The sequence below is a fragment of the Macrobrachium rosenbergii genome, chromosome 40 (genome assembly GCF_040412425.1).
Source record: "Macrobrachium rosenbergii isolate ZJJX-2024 chromosome 40, ASM4041242v1, whole genome shotgun sequence".
NCBI lineage: Eukaryota > Metazoa > Arthropoda > Malacostraca > Decapoda > Palaemonidae > Macrobrachium > Macrobrachium rosenbergii.
Window position 1 is genome coordinate 22,137,644 of NC_089780.1, and position 25,022 is coordinate 22,162,665.

The following is a 25,022-nucleotide window of genomic DNA, read 5'->3' on the forward strand; positions in this document are numbered from 1 at the left end:
TTCACAGATTAAGATATATAAAGAGGCTCCAAATTGTAATGCAGCTCAAGATCTATAAATAAATAAATAAATCTAGTAAACATTCCTTAAATACTGAAACATTACTTCAGAAATTTGACCAAAACATTGGATAGGCTAAATCATATGAAAGAATTGTATTTATTCCAAGAAAACTAACCACTGGTGAAGGAAAAATTAAATAATGTGAATTTCCCTAAGCATTTGAAAACATCCCGGAGAAATACATTACGAAGAAACCACTTTGTAGCCAGAGCAAATAAACAGAGAGAGAGAGAGAGAGAGAGAGAGAGAGAGAGAGAGAGAGAGAGAGAGAGAGAGAGAGAGAGAGAATTAAAAGCTACGAATTTCTAAAACATCTGAAAACATCCAGCAGAAATACATTACGATGCTGCCACTTTGTAGCCAGAGTAAATAAACAGAGAGAGAGAGAGAGAGAGAGAGAGAGAGAGAGAGAGAGAGAGAGAGAGAGAGAGAGAATTAAAAGCTACGAATTTCTAAAACATCTGAAAACATCCAGCAGAAATACATTGATGCTGCCACTTTGTAGCCAGAGTAAATACAGAGAGAGAGAGAGAGAGAGAGAGAGAGAGAGAGAGAGAGAGAGAGAGAGAGAGAGAGAGAGAGAGAATTAAACGCTACGAATTTCTCAAAACCTTCTGAAAACAACCCGGAGAAATAACATTACGAAGGGACCACTCCGCGTCCTGAGTAAATTAGAGAGAGAGAGAGAGAGAGAGAGAGAGAGAGAGAGAGAGAGAGAGAGAGAGAGAGAGAGAATAAAATGCTCCGACTTTCTGAAACATCCCGGGAAACACATTACGAAGCTACCACTCCGTGGCCAGAGTAAATAGAGAGAGAGAGAGAGAGAGAGAGAGAGAGAGAGAGAGAGAGAGAGAGAGAGAGATTCGTAGTATCCTCGAAACAGAAATCAAATTGATAATATCCTCTGCGGGCTATTTCGCCCACTCGGAGCATCAAAGACACTACAATGTTCTCTCTTTTTCCCCCCAAAAGTCGAAATGGAATCCTTTTTTGAAGTTCTAAAATGGCATTCGAAGACCCTTTTTTTATTTTCATTTTATCTTTTGCCTCTTTTTTACTTTTTTACTTTTCTGCCTTTTTTTCTTTTAAAAGGGCCTTCCCTGACACTGGTCAAGTCTGAAGTTTGGGGGGGTGGGGAAGGGTTCGTCTTACGGAAGTGGGTATGTGTATGTATTTCTTCGTCTTATTTTTTGGGGGGTTTAGTATTTTTTTAAGGCCTTCATTTATTTATTCATTCGATGCTATTTTTCACTAATGGCTGTATTACGTATGATTCTTGAATCAAATTCATTCATTATTCATTATCGTTGCTAAGTTTGATTAGGCAATTCATTATTCGTTTTCATTGCCAAGTTTCATAAGGTAATTCATTTTTTTTCTATGTTTCATCAATGGCTGTTTTACTCACGATCCTGAATGAAATTCTGCTTGTTTTTCATTCATCAATCATTTTCATTCTAAAGTAACATCAGGCAATCCGTTGTTCATATTCATTGGTGAGTTTCATCAATGGTTGTTTTATGTACGGTTCCTGAATGAGAATTTTTTTTTTCTTTTTATCACAGATGGTTTTTATCACTGTTAATTCCTATCATAGTTTTTATCACTGTTAGTTTTATCACTCTTAGTCTTCATCACTGTTAGATTTCACCACGGTTTTTATCACTTTTTTATCACTCTTAGTCTGTATCACTGCTGGATTTTATCACAGTTTTTATCAGTTTCAACACTCTTAGTCTTTATCACTGTTAGATTTTATCATAGTTTTATCACTGTTAGTTTTATCAATCTTAGTCTTTATCACTGTTAGATTTCATCACAGTTTTTATCACTGTTTTATCACTCTTAGTCTTTATAAATGTCAGATTTTATCACCGTTAGATTTTATAACAGTTTTATCACTGTTAATTTTATCACGGTTTTTATCATTGTTAGTATTATCACTCTTAGTCTTTATCACTGTTAGATTTTATCACAGTTTTTATCAATGTTAGTATTATCACTCTTATCTTTATCACTGTCAGATTCCATCACAGTTTTTATCACTGTTTTATCACTCTAGTCTTTATCACTGTTAGGTTTTATCACAGTTTTTATCACTGTCAGTTTTATCACAGTTTTTATCAGCGTTAGTTTTATCACTGTTAGATTTTATCACAGCTTTTATCACTGTTAGTTTTATCACAATTTTTATCAATGTTAGTTTTATCACTTTTAGTCTTTATCACTGTTAGATTTTATCACAGTTTTATCACTGTTAGTTTCATCACTCTTAGTCTTTATCGCTGTTAGTTTTTATCAGAGTTTTTATCACTGTTAGTTTTTATCACATTTCAAACAATTCACATCACTGCTGACGGAAGACCTCTGGGAAACTCACACACACAAAGGGTTGGAATATACAACAAGCAAAAAATGCGCTGACGTTTCTTCGGCGCAATCGAGTTTTCTCTACAGCGTATAACCAAGGCCACAGAAAAAAGAGCTATCATTCCGTGGTCACGGTATGATACTGTATGAGCCGCGACCCATGAAACTTTAATCACGGCCCGGTGGCGTCCTATCCCATATCGTTGCTAGGTGCACGATGATGGGTAACTTTAACCTTAAATAAAATAAAAACTGCTAAGGCTAGAGGCCTGCAATTTGTTATGTTTGATGATTGGAGGGTGGATGATCAACATACCAATTTGCAGCCCTCTAGCCTCAGTAGTTTTCAAGACCTGAGGACGGAGAGAAAAAGTGCGGACGGACAGACAAAGCCAGCACAACAGTTTTCTTTTACAGAAAACTAAAACCAATTTTAAATTTGGTTGCCCAACCGAAGAACGTTGTAAAGAAACGAATAACAATGGCGTGTAACAGATATACGAGCTGTGATTAAATAAAGATTTGATTGTGATTTTTTTTTATTCGTGGGAAATTGTATTACTGAGCATGAACGAACTTCAGTTAGGAAATTTATATTGCAGGAAGGTTTTGTACGTTGCTAGTTACGTGAGAAGGAAAATGTCTCGGGAGAGAGAGAGAGAGAGAGAGAGAGAGAGAGAGAGAGAGAGAGAGAGAGAGAGAGAGAGAGAGAGAGAGAGATTTGTACGTCACGTAAGGGAATTTAAAAAAATTTTAAATGCAATTTAGTACATAAGGGATTTCTTTAAAATACGCATACACACACGCACATACCCGCATACAGATTTAAATAAAATTTTGCCGAGCGTGAAAAAAATTAAATGCTGATTTATATCGAACGACCAAAAGTCTAAATATATAAAATAACATAACTTTTATATTCCTTGTAACAATAGAAAGATAAAATGTTGATGAATGCTGAACAATTAGTGAAGTATATATAGATATATATACAGAGTATTTTATATAATATATACATTATATATATATATATATATATATAGTATATATATATATTATATATATATATTATATAAATATATACATTAATACATATATATGTATATGTGTGTGTATTTATGTATGTTAAAAGTGTACAAAAGAATATATATATATACATATATATATATATATATATATATATATATATATATATATATATATATATATATAGTATATATATATATATATGTGTGTGTGTGTGTATGAATTTATGAATGTTGTGTACACAAGAATGTGACACACATGCACATATGTATATAGATAGTATGTATACTGTGTGTACACTCCTTTAACATACATGATTCATAAGCACACAAATATATATATGTATATATATATATATATATATATATATATATATATATATATATATATATATATATTTTTTTTCTGTACACTCTCTTTTGACATGCGGAAATACATGCACGCACATACAAGACATGTTAGCGTAAACAATGGCTTCCAGGCCCACCTACTGAAAAGCACGTTTAATGGCAAGCAAGAAATAGCATCACTGTGAAAGCTTACCGAGTCATTTCTTCCCATTCTACGGCTTTGGAACAATGCTTAGAGAGATTTGTTATATAATAACTACCATAAAAAAAGTAATTTTGACTTGAATTTAATAAAACTATTCTAAAAAGAAAGACACAATTATAAAATACTGCCGAATCGACAAGCATAGGCCTAGCGTTTGTTGGGCTAAGATCCTGTTCCTCATTGTTGCCATACTTAAAGGATATTTTTCTCCCTTGGCGCGATGATGCTTTAATTTTAACCACAGTGAAATTATGTTTATATATTCGGATTCAAGTTAAACTTAATATAAGGTTTAATTTATATAGCATCTTGCCAAACGAGTAGTTTGAGGGTATAGGTCTAGTCTAGGCTGCCAAACTTCATTTTCTTGCTATTACCAATCTATGAGGTATATCGTCTAATGAAAGCACAGATTTAACCAGGATATGTTACACATATTTAAAAAACTACCATTCTTTTTGATCGAATGAAAGAAGCATTCTATTTCTACGGTCTGTTTACATCGTCCTGAAATACTCGCACCACGTGTGACGTTACTGATTTCGCTGAGAAACCACATTTGATCAACTGCATTTTGTTAAAAAAAAAAAAAAACTCCAACGATGCATTTACACATTTAAAACTGTCAAGATGACGGCATAGACAGTATTCTGAAGGCCTACCTACTACAAAAAATATACATGACAAGATTTGTTGACACAAACGGAAGCCTATAGCCCTAGGCCAACATAATACCAGACAGATAATACTAAGTATTTTGAAAAAACGAGCACGATCTTTTTCTTACTTGATGTTATGTGGCATGTATAGATGAATAATAATGTTCTGATTTCGAAATCAAAATCACCACTGCACTGGTAGCCAAAATAAAATGGTGAAAATAAAAGACGTTAACAGAGACAGCGCATCTGCTACTAAGAAGCCATTTATCGGCCTAGCACCTACTTATGGGTCTATAAAACTCAGTCTACTTTGGTTACCTGTGAAATGTTATCCCATTTCTCTTGAAGAAGAATTCCTGTATCCATTTCTGCGATTTCAAGCTGCAAAACGCACTAACATAAAGATAATAAACGAAAAAACACGGATAAACTTAGCACCAATTCAAGTCCAACGGTCCCCGGGTGAATGAAGCAGCGCTGCAGCGCAGCCCTGGTGGCGGCTTACCGAACTACCCAGTATTATCTACATATAACGTCTTCAGTTATTAATAACGCTCTATTTTTCTGTATATATTTAAAGAACCAGTTTCTGTTACATGGAGAGAGAGAGAGAGAGAGAGAGAGAGAGAGTAACGCATACTAGTGCAATGTCTATCGCCATAACGGTGCTTAAATCACACATATACGAGTGATTCAACTCCACAAGATAAACTACCAGGATATTTTACTGTGTTATTTTGTCACATAAACATCACCCGGTTAAAATAACCGCACGTTAAATCAACAACGCCTTGTTAATCATCCTCGCCTATCAAATAACCCAGAGTAATAAAAAATATTAGAGAACGCGCATCCTATATCTAACCACTTGAAAGACACTTGCTTTCCGCCACGCTCAGATTTCAATGGCGGCTCGAGAGGAGACTTGAAGAAGCCTTAACGGGAAATTTCAACCCGCTTTTGGTTTAGGGACTATAACCTTTTCTGATTCTCGGAAGGGCTAAATTTGGAGTGAAGGATGTGATGAAAGGAATTCGTTAGAATGTGATCTAAGGAATTCCTTTAGGTTACATCTTCGACATTCTTGGGAACAGGCCAAATATGAGATGATGGGTCTAACGATTCTGCATAAAATCTTTGATAAACGTCGATCTTAAACGTCTGGTTCTTGCTTTCTACGAGAGAGGTTTAATCATTCTAACTAAAAACTCTAATGAATATTGCTCTAAACCTAATGTTCTTGCTTTCTAGCCAAAGTAAACCTTTCTGGAATAACCAAAATATAGCAATGGTTAATACTATTAACATAGGCCTAGGAAAATTCACACAAAAATCGATAAGCGTTTGGAAACGTCTCCCTCCCTGGATCCCTAGAAATCATAACAGTTGTACTAACACAAACAGGACCAACATAACCTTTCCTAACTTACTACAATTTTATCTAATTTAATATAGGGTACAGGGTCCTACCTGATGCCACCTGGCCTGTTCGACCAATCTCGTCGTAATTTATACTTATTACATTATACTTATTAGATGTATTAACTATTTGAGGACTGTCTCATGTTCTTTAAGTATTTGAGGATCGCCTTATGTACTTAAAATGTCTATAGTTGATGCTTTCAGGAATTATATATATATATAAATTTATATCACTTGGAAAATGTCAAGGACTATATATATTCCTTGTGGTACCATAATTATTATCTTTATGTGTATATACATGTGTGTATGTATGCATATATATATATATATATATATATATATATATATATATATATATATATATATATATATATATATATATATATATATAGCCTTGATGGCCAGGTCGGTAGAGCAGCAGTTTCGGACTTCATACAGGTCTGTGGCGCGGGTTTATATCCGCAGCCGACTGGTCGGAGAGGCGGACACTTTGCTAACCGTGTAGGCACCCCGGGATTATGTATGCAATCAACGGATAGGTTTGCTAACAGCAAATAGGTGTTACAGACTAATACACACACAAACAAAGCCACTCCAACATCTAAAAACATAACAGACACCTCACACGTCTCGAACTGTCGACCTAACCGCTCAACTCTCCTCGCTGCTGGGAGAAAGGGAGCTGGTGATTTGGTACGATACATGTACATGAGCCACCGGGCTCTAAGCGATGTCAGGCAGGGCAGTCGATCGAGACTACGGTCTACCCCAAAGCCAAATTAAAGTCCTTCAAAAGAAGGCATCGTGCTTACCCCATACAAAAAATGGGAAAAAGCACGTTAAAAAAGAAGAAGAAGAAGAAAAATATATATATATATATATATATATATATATAACTGTATTTTACATTCAATATATATATATATATATATGTGTGTGTGTATATATACATATATAAATATGCTGTATAAATATATATGTATATATACATACTGTGCATACATATATAAACACATAAATACACTTTGCCGTAAAACCACCAGGGCCTGACTGCTCAGCTTAACACCTGGGAAGGAAAGAAAATGGGAAATGACCGCAGAAAGGTAATTAAGAGGAAATGGAATCGTTCTTTACAACACTGATGGATGTTTCCGGGGCCAGGGAGAATAAAAAAAGACTAACAGCGCTAAGCTAAAAATAAAAATAAATAAATAACAGATAGTGACAGTGTTATTAGACTGGAGTGTTTTTTTTGTTGCAAGGTTTCTAGAGCAACATTTGTAATAATAATAAAAATAATAATAATAATATTAAAATGTAACTACTTATTTAATGGATCCGTTTTGTTCGAATATGTTTCCTATACCTGTGAGAGAAGCTTTTGTAAAAATTAAATAAAATAAATAAATAAAATAAAATATAATAAAAACAGCAGATTGTAATCATTGCTTTACTGGACTTGAACTTTTGTCTGCTTTATCTAATACTGTATTCTTCACATAAATACAACATTATCTTTGCATAACCTACAACATTATCTTCACACATAACCTACAACATTATCTTCACATAAAATAAAAAATTATCTTCACATAACCTACAACATTATATTCACATAAAATAAAAAATTATCTTCACAAACTGCAACACCATCTTCACATAACTTACATTTTCTTCACATAACTTACAACATTATCTTCACATCAGAAAAAACAATTTTATCTTCGCATAACTAACAAAATATCTTCACATCAGAAAAAAACAATATTATCTTCACATAACTTACAACATTTTCTTCACATCAGAAAAAACAATAACTTCACATTAACTTACATTTTCTTCACATCATGAAAACAATATTATCCTCACATAACTTACATTATCTTCACATAAAAAACAATATTATCTTCACATGACGTACATTATGTTCACATAAAAAATCAATATTATCTTCACATAACTTACATTATCTTCACATCAGAAAAAAAGTATTCACTTAACTTACAACATTATCTTCACATCAGATAAAAACATTACCTTCACATAACCTACAGTACATCATCATCTTCACGTAAACTACAACATCATATTCACATCAACTACAACCCTCTCAGTCATATTTTCCTGAAACCTCCAGATTAAGTCACGCTGAAACTCGGGTAAGAACAAAGTAAAATGCAATAGAGTTTTCTGTACAGCCACTACAGCGTATAATCAAGGCCACCGAAAGTAGATCTATCTTTCGGTTGTCTCTGAATAATGCTGTATGAGCCGCGGCCAGTGAAACTTTAACCACGGCCCGGTGCTGTCCTATCCTATATTGTTTCCAGAAGCACGTTTATGGCTAACTTTACTCTTAAATAAAATAAAAACCACGGAGGCTAGAGGGCTGCAATTTGGTATGTTTGATGATTGGAGGGTGGATGGTCAATATACCAATTTGCAGCCCTCTAGCCTCAGTAGTTTTCAAGATCTGAGGGCGGACAGATAAAGTGCGGACAGAAAAAAGTGCGGACGGACAGACAAAGCCGGCACAATAGTTTTCTTCTACAGAAAACTAAAAGTCAAAGGAAATAAAACAGAAAATTAAAAAGCTGACAGGAATAAATATTTATGCAGACATCAGTTAAGAGTAGGTCCAAGGCCGGAAGACCTGGATGTCTGTCTCTTCACAGACATCAGACACCACCTCAGTGGGACATCTCCAAAGGGTCACGGAAGATGTAAATGAGTATTGGAATGGAGGAGAATGAGGTCACACAAGCCTAGTGTCATTCCACAGAATGGACATTGGAATGAAGATTCCTGAATGTGATACTGCGTGATAATCATAAGCAAAATGAAGATAAATTCTCCACAATCTTGTAAATTCTCCATATTAAAAGTCTCCATAATCTTATAAAATTTCCATGTTATAAATTCTCCACAATCTTATAATTCTCCATAGTTTTAAAAATTATCCATAATTTTATAAAGTCTCCATAATCTTATAAATTCTTCATCATCTTATTAATTCTTCATCATCTCATAAATTCTCCGTAATATAATTCTCCACAATCTTATAAATTCTCCATAACTTATAAATTTTCCACAATCTTAAAAATTCTCCATATTTTTATAAATTCTCCATAATCTTATAAATTCCCCACAATCTTATAAATTCTCCACAATCTTATAAATTCTCCACTATCTTATAAATTCTCCATATCTTATAAATTCTCCATATAAATTCTCCATAATCTTATAAATTCTCCATATCTTATAAAGTCTCCACAATCTTATATATTCTCCATATTATAAATTCTTCACATCTTATAAATTCTCCATAATCTTATAAATTCTCCATAATCTTATAATTTCGCCACAATCTCATAAGTTCTCCACAATCTTATAAATTCACCATATAAATTCTCCAAAATCTCATAAATTCTCCATAATCTTGTAAATTCTCCACAATCTTATAAATTCTCCATATCTTATAAATTCTTTATACCTTACAAATTCTCCATAATCTTGTAATTTCTCCATAACCTTATAATTTCGCCACAATCTTATAAATTCTCCATAACCTAATAATTTCGCAACAATCTTACAAAATCTCCATATCAAATAAATTCTTTATATCTTATAAAGTCTCCACAATCTTATATTTCTCCATATTATAAATTCTCCATAAATTTATAAAATTCTCCATAATCTTATTCTCTGGCATATCACAACTCGATAAATACTCTTTAGCTTCTAAACATCAAAGCAAGCTTTTATAATCCCAATGTCCTTTGATTTCAGTATTCAAAACGATCTGCTGATGTCCAATAATTATATGTGCGCTTTAGAAGCCCAAGAAAACTACATCGGAACAACATAAAAATAATGTTGAAAATGTTGAATTATTACGGACCCATGCAACTGATATCTTCTATTCGATGTGTAGCCATTCACTTTAGCAAAGGTTACTGGAAATGATACAAAAAACAAGTAAAAAATGCGCCGAAGTTTCTTCGGCTCAATCGAGTTGTCTGTACAGCCGCTACAGCGTAGAATCAAGGCCACCAATAACAGATCAATCTTTCGGTTGTCTCGGTATAATGCTGGATAAGCCGCAGCTCCTGAAACTTTAACCACGACCCGGTGGTAGCCTACCTTATATCATTCCCAGAAGCACGATTATGGCAACTTTAACCTTAAATAAAATAAAAACTACTGAGACTAGAGGGCTACAATTTGGTATGTTTCATGATTGGAGGGTGGATGTTCAACATACCAATTTGCAGACCTCTAGCCTTAGTAGTTTTTAAGATCTGAGGTCGGACAGAAAAAGTGCGGACAGAAAAAAGTGTGGACAGAATAAAGTGCAGAAGGACAGACAAAGCCGGTACAATAGTTTTCTTTTACAGAAAACTGAAAAAAGGTTAAAATAAACGGCTCTCTATTAAAAAATAATAAAAAGAGAACTTTATTTCAGACAATCATAAATAAGTACCTTTAGTTCCAACTATTCGCTATAGTAAAGTTAACTACGAATAAGAGATAAAAAAAATTTTTAAATAAGTTTCTGTCGATGAATAATAATAATACAAATACTTCAGATAATTACAAATAAGTACCTTTAGTTCCCTGCAAGGCACCAAAGCTATTCAAGTCTAATTTCAAGCCTAATATCTCTAATAACCATACTAAAGTATAACATTTAATGACATTTTTGTGTTATGGATGATCTTGGGAAAAGGAAAGCGTATAAGCGTATAATAAAATATTGCATCAAAATTCATAGCATATTTCAACAAATGCCTTTTCTTGGTGCAATTTCTTTGCCAATTATAGATAGTTTTCCATAGCAGCATATAAAAAATAATGCAATAGCCAATATTGCCTTTTCTTGGTGCAATTTTTTGCCAATTATAGAGTGTTTTCCATTGCTGAATATCAAAAATAATGTAATAACCAATATTGCCTTTTCTTAGTGCAATTTCTTTTGTCAATTATAGATTGTTTTCCATTGCTGCATATCAAAAATAATGCAATAACCAATATTGCCTTTTCTTGGCGCAATTTCTTTGTCAATTATAGATTGTTTTCCACTGCCGCATATAAAAAATAACACAATAACCAATATTGCAAACAATCCCGACAAAATGAAGAGATATGACAAATAATGCAATAACACACGTGACAATACACAAACAGAAAATTCCAACCTGCTAATTTTCTCTCCCTTATTTTTTTCTAATGCAAACAAGTTATGTGTTTATTTTCCTCTTGTTTATATTACAGACGTGCTCATTTTTTTCTCTCTTATTTCTTTTGAACGCAAACATCTTATTTATTTTCCTCTTGTTTATATTGCAAAAACAATGCAACAACCAACACTGTAAACAATAACGGAACAAACAGATGAAAAATAAAATACTAACACACGTGGCAATTTCACACGGAATATTTCAGACGTGCTAAATTATTTTCTCTCTTATTTATAAAAATGCAAACCAATTACGTACTTATTTCCTCTTTTTGTTGCATAAATAAGGTAATAACCAACACTGCAAACAATCACGACAAAACACGGACATGACAACATATCGAATAATAACACAAGTGGAAATATAATACACGGCATATTTCAAAGGTAAATACATAATAACACACGGAATATTTCAAACGTAAACTACATAATAACACACGGAATATTTCAAACGTAAATCAAATAATAATACACGGAATATTTCAAACTTAAATCAAATAATAACGCAGAATATTTTAAACGTAAATCAAATAATAACACACGGAATATTTCAAACGTAAATCAAATAATAAAACACGTGACAATACACAAACAAAATATTTCAGACGCGGTAAATCTATTATTTGTTTTTTTGCTCGTATTTTTTCTCGCTCTTCATACATGCGTACTTCCGTATGCACGCGCACGCACGCACACTTCAAGCGCGCTCTGCTGGGACAGGAGGGGTCGCCGGAGGCTTCCCCCTCAACCCCTATTAAAAAAACAACAGGTAAGGCGTTTTAAAGTTTTGAATATCCAGCAGTCTCCCGTCCCTAGGCGTTCTCGTGAAATTTTAATGTCGCTTCGTATAAAGAGGGGACAAAGAATATCCTATTTTATTTGGTTTTAAAAAACATTTTAAGTATTTTTGACCAAAAAATAAAATATAATTTCATGGGCATTTACGGGTACACTTAATGTTTTTTTTTGTTTTCTGTAAAAGAAAACTGGCTTTGTCTGTCCGTCCGCGCTTTATTCTGTGCGCACTTTTTTCTGTGCGCACTTTTTTTGTCCGCACTTTTTCTGTCCGCACTTTTTTCTGTCCGCACTTTTTTCTGTCCGCCCGCAGATCTTACAAACTACTAAGGCTAGAGGGCTGCAAATTGGTATGTTGATCATCCACCCTCCCATCATCAAACATTCCAAATTGCAGCCCTCTAGCCTCAATAGTTTTTATTTAATTTAAGGTTAAAGTAAGCCATAATCGTACTTCTGGCAACGATATAGGATAGGCTATATGCGCCGCGGCTCATACAACATTATACCGGGACCACCGAAACATAGATCTATTTTCAGTAGCCGTGTTTATACGTTGTAGCAGTTGTACTTGTTTTTTTAATAATGTCAGTTTGTTTGAAAGGTGTACCAATAATACATTAATCTGGTTTACAAAATTCATTTCAAAAACTTATACTTTGGTTCACTTGGTGAAAAAATAAATGTGATTTCATGTGCAATTTCTGGTAAACTTAACATCATCTTTTTAATATATATAATGTCACAATGTTTAACACGTGCAATTAAAAATATTGCTTTTAATTTGGCGTTTTAAAAAAAATCATTTCAAAAACTATATTCCTTTGGTTACTTTGGTTCAAAAATAAATCTGATCTATTATGCACGTCGAGTAACAGAAATTTATTTTCAAAGGCTCAATTGTCTGCACTGGATGTTGCTAAATAATCAATATAAATCACTGCAATATTTTCAAGCAAAATTTGGTTTGCAAAAAAAAAATGATTTTAAGAACTATACACTCCTTCGGTTACTTTGGCTGAAATGAAACATTTCTTGGTCATTTCAATCGTTTGCATTGGTTTAAAATAAATAAGAAATTCATCACAATATTCTTAGGGAAATTTTAGGTATTTCAGAGTAAAACATACATTATCGCCTTTCGTTAATTTGGCTTAAAAATTCTTATAATTTAATGGGCCATGTGGGGTAACAAAAAGATATTTTTTAATTCAATTCCTTGCATGTTTAAAAAAAATAAATAATCCATCACAATATCCTTAGGGAAAATTGTGATTTGAGAAAAAATAATCTTCAAAAATATATCCTTCGATTAATTTGGTTAAATAATCACTATAATCTGGTGTGGATTATGGAGTAAAATTAGTTGATTTTTAGAAATTCAATTCTTCGCTTTTGTTTAAAAAAAATCAACAATTTAGCTCAATATTCTAATGGGAAAAAGAAGCACTTCAAACCGAAACCTACATTACCCTGCGTTCCAAGGACATTTTATTAAAAAAAAATAGTTAAAAAAAATTTTTTAAATGGTTTTAAAAAATGTTTTTAAAAAATGTAATTATTCAGCATCATATTTTGATGAAAAAATGAACTATTTCTAAAATTCCAAAAGCAACTCTACCCTGGGTTCCAAGGACATTTTTATTTAAAAAATGGTTTTAAAAAATGGTTTAAAAATGTTTTTAAAAAATGTAATTATTCAGCATCTTATTTTAATGAAAAAATTAACTGTTTCTAAAATTCCAAAAGCAACTCTACCCTGGGTTACAAGGACATTTTATTAAAAAAATGGTTTAAAAAATGGTTTTAACAAATGTTTTTAAAAAATGTAATTATTCAGCATCTTATTTTAGTGAAAAAAATTAACTGTTTCTAAAATTCCAAAAGCAACTCTACTCTGGGTCCCAAGGACATTTTATTAAAAAAATGGTTTAAAAAAAATGGTTAAAAATTTTTTTAAAATGTTTTTAAAAAATATAATTATTCAGCATCTTATTTTAATGGAAAATTAACTATTTCTAAAATTCCAAAAGCAACTCTACCCTGGGTTCCAAGGACATTTTATTAAAAAAAAATTGTTTAAAAAAAATGGTTTAAAAATTGTTTTAAAAAAGTTTTTAAAACATGTAATTATTCAGCATCATATTTTAATGAAAAAGGAACTATTTCTAAAATTCCAAAAACTACACTACCCTGGGTCCCAAGGACATTTTATGAAAAAAATGGGTTTAAAAAATGGTTTAAAAAATGTTTTTAAAAAATATTTTTAAAAAATGTAATTATTCAACATCTTATTTTAATGAAAAAATGAATTTTTTGTAAAATTCCAAAAGCAACTCTACCCTCGGTCCCAAGAACATTACATGGGCATTTTTACAAAGGGCGTAACTTCATTTTACGACGCAAGTTGCAAAAAAGGAAATTATTGGGGAAAGCTTAATTGGTAAAAAGGCCGAAGGTGGTTAAAGCCAATTAACCGGCATTTCGAAATTAGCCTCGTTTTCTTTCTCTCTTAGAGGTTTCTTTTTCATGTCCGTTTTCTTTGTCCACGAGTCTTTGCTAACTTTGAGCGACATTGCAATATTGTTATGGACAAAATGGAGCGAAATAAGACAGGGTAAATTATATAAATATTAGATAGAAGTAATGTTTAGTGAGGTAAGGACACTAAAAAATAAATATTTGTGAGGTAAGGACACGTAAAAATATAATATTTGTAAATATATATATATATATATATATATATATATATATATATATATATGTGTGTGTGTGTGTGTGTGTGTATACATATATATGCTTATATTTTATATATATATATATATATATATATATATATATATATATATATATATATATATATATATATAGATAGATAATTTTTGCACGAGCATTAGAAAAACTTAAATGTTGCATTATTTGAACAAGCGTTAAAAAACCTTAAATGCAATATTATTTTCACACGCATTAAAAAACAAGGAAGCACACACGCTGTATTATTTTTACACGCATTAAAAAATCGTAAATGTACAATTATTTTCAAAATTAAAAATAGAAGCTTTGGCTCTTTCACACGCGTTAAAAACTATTAAACTCAGTACTATTTTCACAATTATTAAAACTAAGCATAAACGTAGTGTTATTCAACACAAGCTTTAATAAAAGCTGTCATGTAAAAAACTATTAAAATTTGAATAAATACGGATATAACAACAAGTGTAATTATCTATTCCCCAATTATTAATAAAAGTTCTGCTATAAAAAAAACAAGGCCCCAGTATTAATAAAAGCTCTACTATAAAAAAACAAAGCCCGAGTATCAATAAAAGCTCTACTGTCCTATAAAAAACAAGGCCCAAGTATTAATAAAAGTTCTACTATAAAAAAACAAGGCCCAAGTATTAATAAAAGCTCTACTAAAAAAAACATGGCCCGAGTATTAACAAAAGCTCTACTATGTAAAAAAAAAAAAACAAGGCCCAAGTATTACTAAAAGCTCTACTATAAAAAAACAAGGGCCAAGTATTAATAAAAGCTCTAATATAAAAAACAAGTTCCAAGAATTAATAAAACTCTACTATAAAAAAACAAGGCCCAAGTATTAATAAAAGCTCTACTATAAATAAATACTAGATCCAAGTATTAATAAAAGCTCTACTATAAAAAACAAGGCCCAAGTATTAATAAAAGCTCTACAATAAAAAACAAGGACCAAGTATTAATAAAAGCTCTACTATAAAAAAAGACCCAAGTATTAATAAAAGCTCTACCATAAAAAAACAAGGACCAAGTATTAATAAAAGCTCTACTCTAAAAAAACAAGTAAGCTTAAAACGCATAAAAATGAAACAACAACTGTCATTACCTTTCTCTATTGTTCTTGTGTTTTTCAAAGATATCTCCCACTTCTTTAAAACCTTCTTATTTTTATTACTTTTTTTTTGCTTCAAGCAAACAAACTCTGCCATTGCAAAAAAAAAAAACACTCGACGTTACCAACCAACCAATTTTTTTTAAGATATCTCCCACTGTCTTGCACTTCCTAAAAACCTTATTTTTATTACTTTTTCGTCCTTCAAGCAAACAAACTCTGCCATTGCAAAAAAAAAAAAACACACTCGGCACCACCAACCAACCAACCACCATGTTTGCAACCGCATCGATGAAATCAATAATTTTCTGCAATCCTTCCTTCTCATCCTACCGTGTGTCTCTAGGATGTGATCCTGGGTGTATTTCTGTGGTCCAAGGATCAGCGGAGAGAGATTGTTCCGGGAGACGATGGCAAAATAGGAATTAGAGGAAAGGAAAATAGGAATTTGATGGGATGTGTTCCTTGTTTCAGATCGTAGCATTTGCGTTGCGCCTCTGTTCATCCTGGTGGGGGTATCAAGGGATGTTGTTTTATATATATATATATATATATATATATATATATATATATATATATATATATATATATATATATATATATATATATATATATATATATTTAAATTTACACACACACATTATATATATATATATATATATATATATATATATATATATATATATATATATATATATATATATATATATATATAATATATATAATATATATATATATATATATATATAATGTATATACAGTATATAACATATAAGTAAATAAATAAACAAATAAATAAATAAAAAATATATATATAATGTATGTATATTTATATATGTATATATACGACATATACGTCCTATTTCTCTTAATGTCGATAAACATCTACGGGCAATGTTTCTTCTAAGAAATATCGAATACAAAATATCAAATGTTTTGTACAACGGGCTTAATTATTACCGATCATAAAACTAATTTAATCTTTAAAAAAATCGAGAAATTTCTGGTAAGGCTACGTAATTAAACCTTCCCACACTGCAGCTTTCTTCTCGCAGTTCCAACTATACTGTCGTTGTTCCAGTACATTTTGGGACTCAAAATGTACAAGGAACAACAACAAACAAGTAAAAAATGAGCCGGAGTTTCTTCGGTGCAATCAGGTTTTCTGTACAGCCACTACAGCGTATAATCAACGCCACCGAAAATAGATCTATCTCACGATCGTCCCGGTATAATGCTGTATGAACCGCGGCCCATCAAACTTTAACCACGGTCCGGCGGTGGCCTGGCCTACACCGTTGCCAGAAGCACGATTACGGCTAACTTTGACCTTAAATAAAATAAAAACTACTGAGGCTAGAGGGCTGCAATTTGGTATGTCTGATGATTGGAGGGTGGATGATCAACATACCAATTTGCAGCCATCTACCCTCCGAAGTTTTTAAGATCTGAGGGCGGACAGAAAAAGTGCGGACGGACAGACAAAGCCGACACAATAGTTTGTTTTATAGAAAACTGAAATTTTATAAATTGTAAAAGGACAAAAACAGTCATTTCACTCTAGCTCCACTTTTAAAAATTAACTGATAATCAGGATTTAATTTCGGACGGAAGAAAAATAATTAATATTTCACAGATGAGTTTTGCGCAGTTTATGACGAAAGAAGAATATTTGGAAAATATCAAAAATTACTGTTGTCTGTGAGGTTTCGAAATTATTCCAATACATCGAAGAATAATATTTAAAATTTAAAATTGTTTTTACTGTGTATGAAAATATAAAGTTAAATATTTCGAAAAATGAAATTTAAGTTAAAAGTGATGAAATCATATTATATTTAGGCATTTTTCTAATGCATATGAAAATATAAAAACTTTTTAATGTATATTAAATTTAAGTAAATTTTACATTTATTTTGCGTAGAATACACGATTTTTCAATTACGAAAATGTACCTGAAGGCACGCAGTAGGCTACTTACAAAAAAAAGTACAGGAAAAAATGTATTCGACGACAATCTACTTTATATTACATGCTGCCAACTCAAAAGAAAATGACAATACTTACAAAATAAACAAAAGAACTGTATTCGACGATTATGTACGTTATGTGACACCCTGTCAACTCGAAGAAAATTGAATTATTTCCAAAAAATTAACGATAAGAACCGTATTCGACGAAAATGTACCTATGTAAGATCCCACCAACTCAGAAAATTACAGTACTTACAAAAAACAAAATCTTTATTCGACGAGAATGTACCTTCTGTCACACCCTGTCAGCTCAAGGAAAATGACAGTGCTTACAAAACAAAACACAAAAACTGTATTCGACGAATATGTACATAACGACACACCCTGTCAACTCGAAGAAAACTACAGCACTTACAAAAAAAAAAGTACAGAAAATGAACTGTAATCGACGTAATTACATTCCACACGATTAGAGATTTCATAGGCGTAAAAAATTGGAAATATTTCATGTCTTCGGTAATTGCTGATTACACGTTACGCGGCTTTTGAAGATGGCCGAACCTGATTGGAATTCCAAATCGGCGTTAATCGACGCAGTGGTCCAACAGCAGATTGGGAATTGGTGGGAATGTGTTTCTTTTCTCTCTCTCTCTATTTTTATCTCTGCATTTAAAGCCACATTCATGTTTATTTGTCATCAGTCCGTTCAATTAGCTTTATTTTTTTTATATATAAGGCTATTTTCGAATTATTTCATATACAGGTATATGTGTATGTATGTGTGTGTATATATATATATATATATATATATATATATATATATATATATATATATATATATATATATAACCTTTCACTTCTCAAAGTTGTTTCTCTTTTATACTTCCGGTTATTTTCGAATTGTTTCATACATATCTATTTATTAGCTTTCAATCTCTCTTGGCTTCTTACCTTTATTCCCATTCTTAATTAAACATACGATTATTTTCGTATTGTTTCTTATGATTATGAATTTAGTCTCTACGTCATATTATCTTATGTACTAAATGGTTTTGACGAGAGAGAGAGAGAGAGAGAGAGAGAGAGAGAGAGAGAGAGAGAGAGAGAGAGAGAGAGAGAGAGAGAGAGAGAGAGCACTTTCTGTACCTCAGTAAAATTTCCATATGTACCCATGAATGTTATCAAGACGAAAGCGCTAGATGGGAGAGAGGAGGAAGAAGAAAGGGAGAGACAAACAATAATAAAAAAAAAAGAAATAGAGAAACCAGTGTGAGATAAAAGGTGCAGAGAAAACAGGATCATACGAAGGGTTAGAGAAGGTTCAAAGGTTCAAAGGTGGTGGCCTTTAGAGTATGAGACGCGTTTGTGCATGAATGTATATACAAGGTGGATTCAGAAAAAAAAAAAAAAAAAAAAAAAAATATATATATATATATATATATATATATATATATATATATATATATATATATATATATATATATATATATATATATATAAGGATTGTCAAACAGTGAATACTAAGACTGTGAAAATGGTGAAGTGAGTTTTATAGAAATACAGGTACAAGGAAGAAAGGAATTAGATGTAGATGTATATAAACGACAAATCCTGAAGGAAAAGAACGAAAAGGGAATAGAGATAAAGGGAATGGAGATGAAATATACAAAAAACATTAAATCCTCTGAAGAACGGATTTCAGAAAGAACAGGTCATGGAGAAAATGGATATTAGAATATAAAAGAATTGATTTATGTATACATATACATATATATTTATGTATACATATACATATATATATTTTATACATATATATGTATATATATATATATATATATATATATATATATATATATATATATATATATATGTATATATATGTATATATATATATATATATATATATATATATATATATATATATATATATATATATATATATATATAGGATTCCAACCAATGTTTTCAGGGTAAAACACATAAGAAAGGAACTAGTCTCCTAATGCTACAGTGATCTAAGTCCTATTCGGGACATTATCCAGCTCAGTTTCAAAAGTATCTTAAAATGTGATAAGCTTTGGAATATCCTTCACGCAACAAGTACCGAAAGTAGTTCAAACTTTTGTCTTAGCTTTAAGGTAGAAATTTCTTTGAAAATTGTAAAAAAAAAAAAAAAAAAAAAAGTTCCCCTAAGAGTTTTTTCTTAACCATTAAGAGCAGAACAAAGATGCGCTCCCAAGAAGGGTAGAGGTTTTTCAGAACAGAACAAACATCCGCTCCCAAGAAGGATAGAAGTTTTTCAACTACGCTAGATAAAGATGACAAAAACATCCACATAGAGGAAGATATTTATATTAATAAGGCCTAAGGGCCTGTTAAACTGTGGAGAAACTTATATACCAAAATCTTTGAGTGTCTTACCGATAACATGGCGATGAAACGTCCTTTTAATAAGAAGATATTTATATGATCAAGGCCCAAGGACTCTTAAATTATGCAGAAATTAAATATATATAAAATAATTTCCTATTTATTGGAATGGAATGGCTTACGAAATTTAGGTCAAACGCCAAGCGCTGCGACCTCTTTGAGGCCATCCAGCGTTGGAGGAGAAATAGATTAAAAAGCTTTTAAAGGTGTAACAGGAGGAAAACCTCCCAGTTGCACTATGAAACAACTGTTAGGAGAGGGTTGAGGAAAGTAAGATGGAAGAAGCCGAATATGAACGTAGGTACAGTACGTGAAATGAAACGGGTCGCAGCTAGGGGTCTAGGGTACGCCGCGCCGCCGCGAAGAACCTTGAGTGTACCTCTTGAGGTGCCCTGACGGCACTACCCACCTACGGAGACCATGTATAATTATAATATCAATATGCATTGCTAAAAATCACTGAGGACATCTTAAGAAAATGTAAACTCGAACAGGGGTTCTTCCCGTTAATATTAATCATTCATAACAAGTAAAAACTGCGCCGACGTTTCTTCGGCGCAACCGAGCTTTTTGTTCAGCCGCTACAGCGTATTATCAAGGCCACCGAAAACAGATCTATCTTTCGGTGGTCTCGGTATAATGCTGTTTGAGCCGCGGCCCATGAAACTTTATACACACGGCCCGGTGTTGGCCTGTCCTATATCGTTGCCAGACGCACAATTATGGCTAACTTTAACCTTAAATAAAATAAAAACTACTGAGGCTAGAGGGTTGCAATTTGGTATGTTGATGATTGGAGGGTGAATGATCAAAATACCAATTTGCAGCCCTCTAGCCTCAGTAGTTTTTAAGATCTGAGGGCGGACAGAAAAAGTGCGGACGGACAGACAGCGCCGGCACAATAGTTTTCTTTTACAGAAAACTAAAAAGTCCCTTTACTCTTACATTGCCTATAAAACGAAAACGCGAATGAAATATATCACTCAATTTCTCTCTATTTAGCTTAACCCGCTGCCAACGAAAATCAGAAACTCGAAAATCTGAATCCCATACGAATACCGAACACCCAGGAAAATATCTCTAGTGATTTCTAGCAACCCTTCAATATTTCCATTCCTTTTTTGATATATTCCCCTTTTGACAAAGATCCCGCCGTATTTGCCATAGAAAAGAAAGGGAGGATTTGATTACATTTCTAGATGGCTTGCCTACAAAGGAAGAGGCGTCTAGGTATGCGATTTTGGAAGAGCCATTTTGTACACTGAAGAATCAGTCCGAATCAGTCGGTGTGTTGTGTTACCGAAATTCTAATTACTGGCGAGGGGAAGATGCGTCTTCATTTGCTGGTGGGAAGGCTGATTGGACGATAATAAATAATAATCAAGCTTATGTATACATGTGTATATGTATATGTATGTATATATGTATATATATACTGTATGTATATATATATACATACATATATATATGACTGAAATATTTTCTGTTAAAACAGAATTCCATCAAATATATGGGAGCCCATAGAAATGCCAAAATGTGGAAAATAAAGTTTATATTTCAGAGACAAAACTGTCCCTCTCCTCAGGCAAATCGTGAATGAGGAAAAGTTACAGAAAAGCGGTATTTATACCAGAAGTTCCATATGTCAGCCATTAAGTCACTCCAGTCGACAATTTCTCTTTAATCTTCTTAATCGCTGGTTGGAGGAAGATTTTATCTATAATATCTGAATCCCAGGCGCCTCTTGAGAGATTCATTCCTTTTCTTGACGTTTTAATAATTTACGACAGAATACAAATTTACCATATACAGAACACCAACTTTCTCTCTGTCATACATCCATTTTTATAGCTAATGACATCTCTATCAAAATTGGCGTAGCCAGTAATTTATTCTTAAGAGCCTTACGGATTTGCTCCCCGGATCTCCTGGAAAAGGAAATAGAACATCCGTAAGCAGTTCTCATCTTTAAAGTGCCCTGAACATTTAATTGAGAAATCGATCCACAAAGCAAAATCTATTTTCTACCGCCCCCCCCCCAAACCCCATAACAGGAACAGAGAGGCGCCCAACAATAAAATAAAAATCCCACACCTGCACAGGATTAAGACATTGACACAGATACTTGGAAACTCTAACCCTTTTGCTTTTACCTACCCAAATACCTTAGCCAAATCCCTGATTAACGTCCAACAAAAACCTGTCCCCAAAGACACAGGAGTTTCCAACAAAACCTGTCCCCAAAAACACTTGCCTCAATTGTGACCAATCTTACATCGGCTTTGCAGGCAAATCACTCCCCCAGAGATTAATACAGCATAAACGTTCAGTCAGGTACAGACAACAGAGCTCAGCTATTTTTTACCACATAAATAACCACAACCACAGAATAAACTAGAATATGTCTCGTATAATTTAGAGCAGCAATTATCGGTTCAAAAGCCAGATGGTGGAATCAGCCTTGATTAAACAAAGAAATTCAATGAATCTCTCAAGAGGAACCTGGGATTCAGATAATATAGGTAAAATCTTCCTCCAACCAGCGATTAAGATGATTAAAGAGAAATTGTCAACTGGAGTGACGTAACGGCTGACATATGGATCTTCTGGTATAAATACCGCTTTCCAGTAACTTTTTCTCATTCACTATTTGCCTGAGGAGAGAGACAGTTTGGTCTCTGAAATATAGCCTTTATTTTCCACATTTTGGCATTTCTATGGGCTCCTTTATAAATATATATATATATATATATATATATATATATATATATATATATATATATATATATATATATATATATATATATATATATATATATATATATATATTTACCACAGGAATATAAAAACCTACAGGAAAACCTGAGCGTAAACTGTTATGCATCTATCTATATATATATATATATATATATATATATATATATATATATATATATATATATATATATATATATATATATATATATATATATATATATATATATATATATATATATATATATATATATATATATATATACTGTATATATACATAAATATATATATAATTTATTTATATAATAAAATATATAAATATATCGTATATATATATATATATATATATATATATATATATATATATATATATATATATATATATACATTTATATGTACAGTATATGTATTATATAATATATTTGTATATATAAATGCTTATATATATATATATATATTTATATATATATATATATATATATATATATATATATATATATATATATATATATAACTTTTATCACATCACCGTGATTCATATACAATCAGAAAGCTACAAACGTCCTTTAATATCAATTCGCTCTACCTCGGAAATAATATATTTTCATATATGTTACCGAAGGAATTTTTAGTTGATAATAAGTACGCCGTCTCGTGGGCTTGAACCAACGAAGGACAGGAACTCTTGTGGCCGATTGGGTTAATGCGTCCCTGTAGTCCTGAGTTCCTGTCCTTCGTTGGTTTCGAGCCCACGAGACGGCGTACTTATTATCAACTAAAAATTCCCCTTCGGTAACATATATGAAAATATATTATTTCGAGGTAGAGCGAATTGAATATTAAAGGACGTTTGTATCTTTCTGATTATGATTATATATATATATATATATATATATATATATATATATATATATATATATATATATATATATATATATATATATATATATATATTTATATAAATATTTAAGTTTGTATATATACACAAAAACATATTTATACATACATTCATACATACATCATAGAGAGAGAGAGAGAGAGAGAGAGAGAGAGAGAGAGAGAGAGAGAGAGAGAGAACCACAAACACACTCCGCTCAAAAAGTCCCCACCTGCACCGCCGTAGGGGTCAAGACTAAAATTCTGCCGACACCACCAAAGCGAGCGACTTCAACAGGAAATTCAGCAAATGATTGAAATTAACCTGTATCTTTTTAGTCACTGTACCCAACTGTATCCAATTAAATACCTTTGATGAGAGAGAAGCCTGTGATTGCGAGGTTCAGGATCAATCATCCTTGTAAATAAAAAACTGATTGATGTGTTCGATATTCCATTTGTAACAGAGGGAATTCTGTGTTGTGAAAAAGGTAAATGTATTCATTTCTAATTACTGCTTATGAATATGCAAATAAGAGGTATGGAGTGTATTACCCCTAGATTATCTGTTATTACTGGTACTCTACTGTTAATGTCATAATTCTGAATGGCACCCAGTCTGGGAAAATTAAATAAAAAAAAATATATACCGGTTTTCAATCACCTTCTAACGTGGATTTTTTATTATTATTTTATATATATATATATATATATATATATATATATATATATATATATATATATATATATATATATATATATATTTATATATATATATATATATATATATATATATATATATATATATATATATATATATATATATACTGTATATATATTATATATTTATATATATACGTATATATATACATACATATATATATATTATATATTTATATATATATATATATATATATATATATATATATATATATATATATATATATATATATATCGGGGTTTTTGCGAGAAAAAATCTT

The 25,022-nt window shown here is 31.7% G+C and overlaps 1 protein-coding gene across 3 annotated transcripts in view; it reads right to left on the reverse strand.

Moving 5' to 3' along the window:
• Nucleotides 1-25,022, reverse strand: part of LOC136826227 (somatostatin receptor type 2-like) — a 247,614-nt gene that overhangs the window by 184,736 nt on the left and 37,856 nt on the right. The window contains exon 1 of one of the 3 annotated variants that reach the window (XM_067083302.1): nucleotides 4,995-5,157. The exons of the other annotated variants lie outside the window; for them this stretch is intronic. The gene's annotated coding sequence lies outside the window, so the exon portion shown is untranslated. Of the gene's footprint in view, nucleotides 1-4,994; nucleotides 5,158-25,022 lie in introns of those variants that run through there. 3 annotated transcript variants of the gene reach the window in all.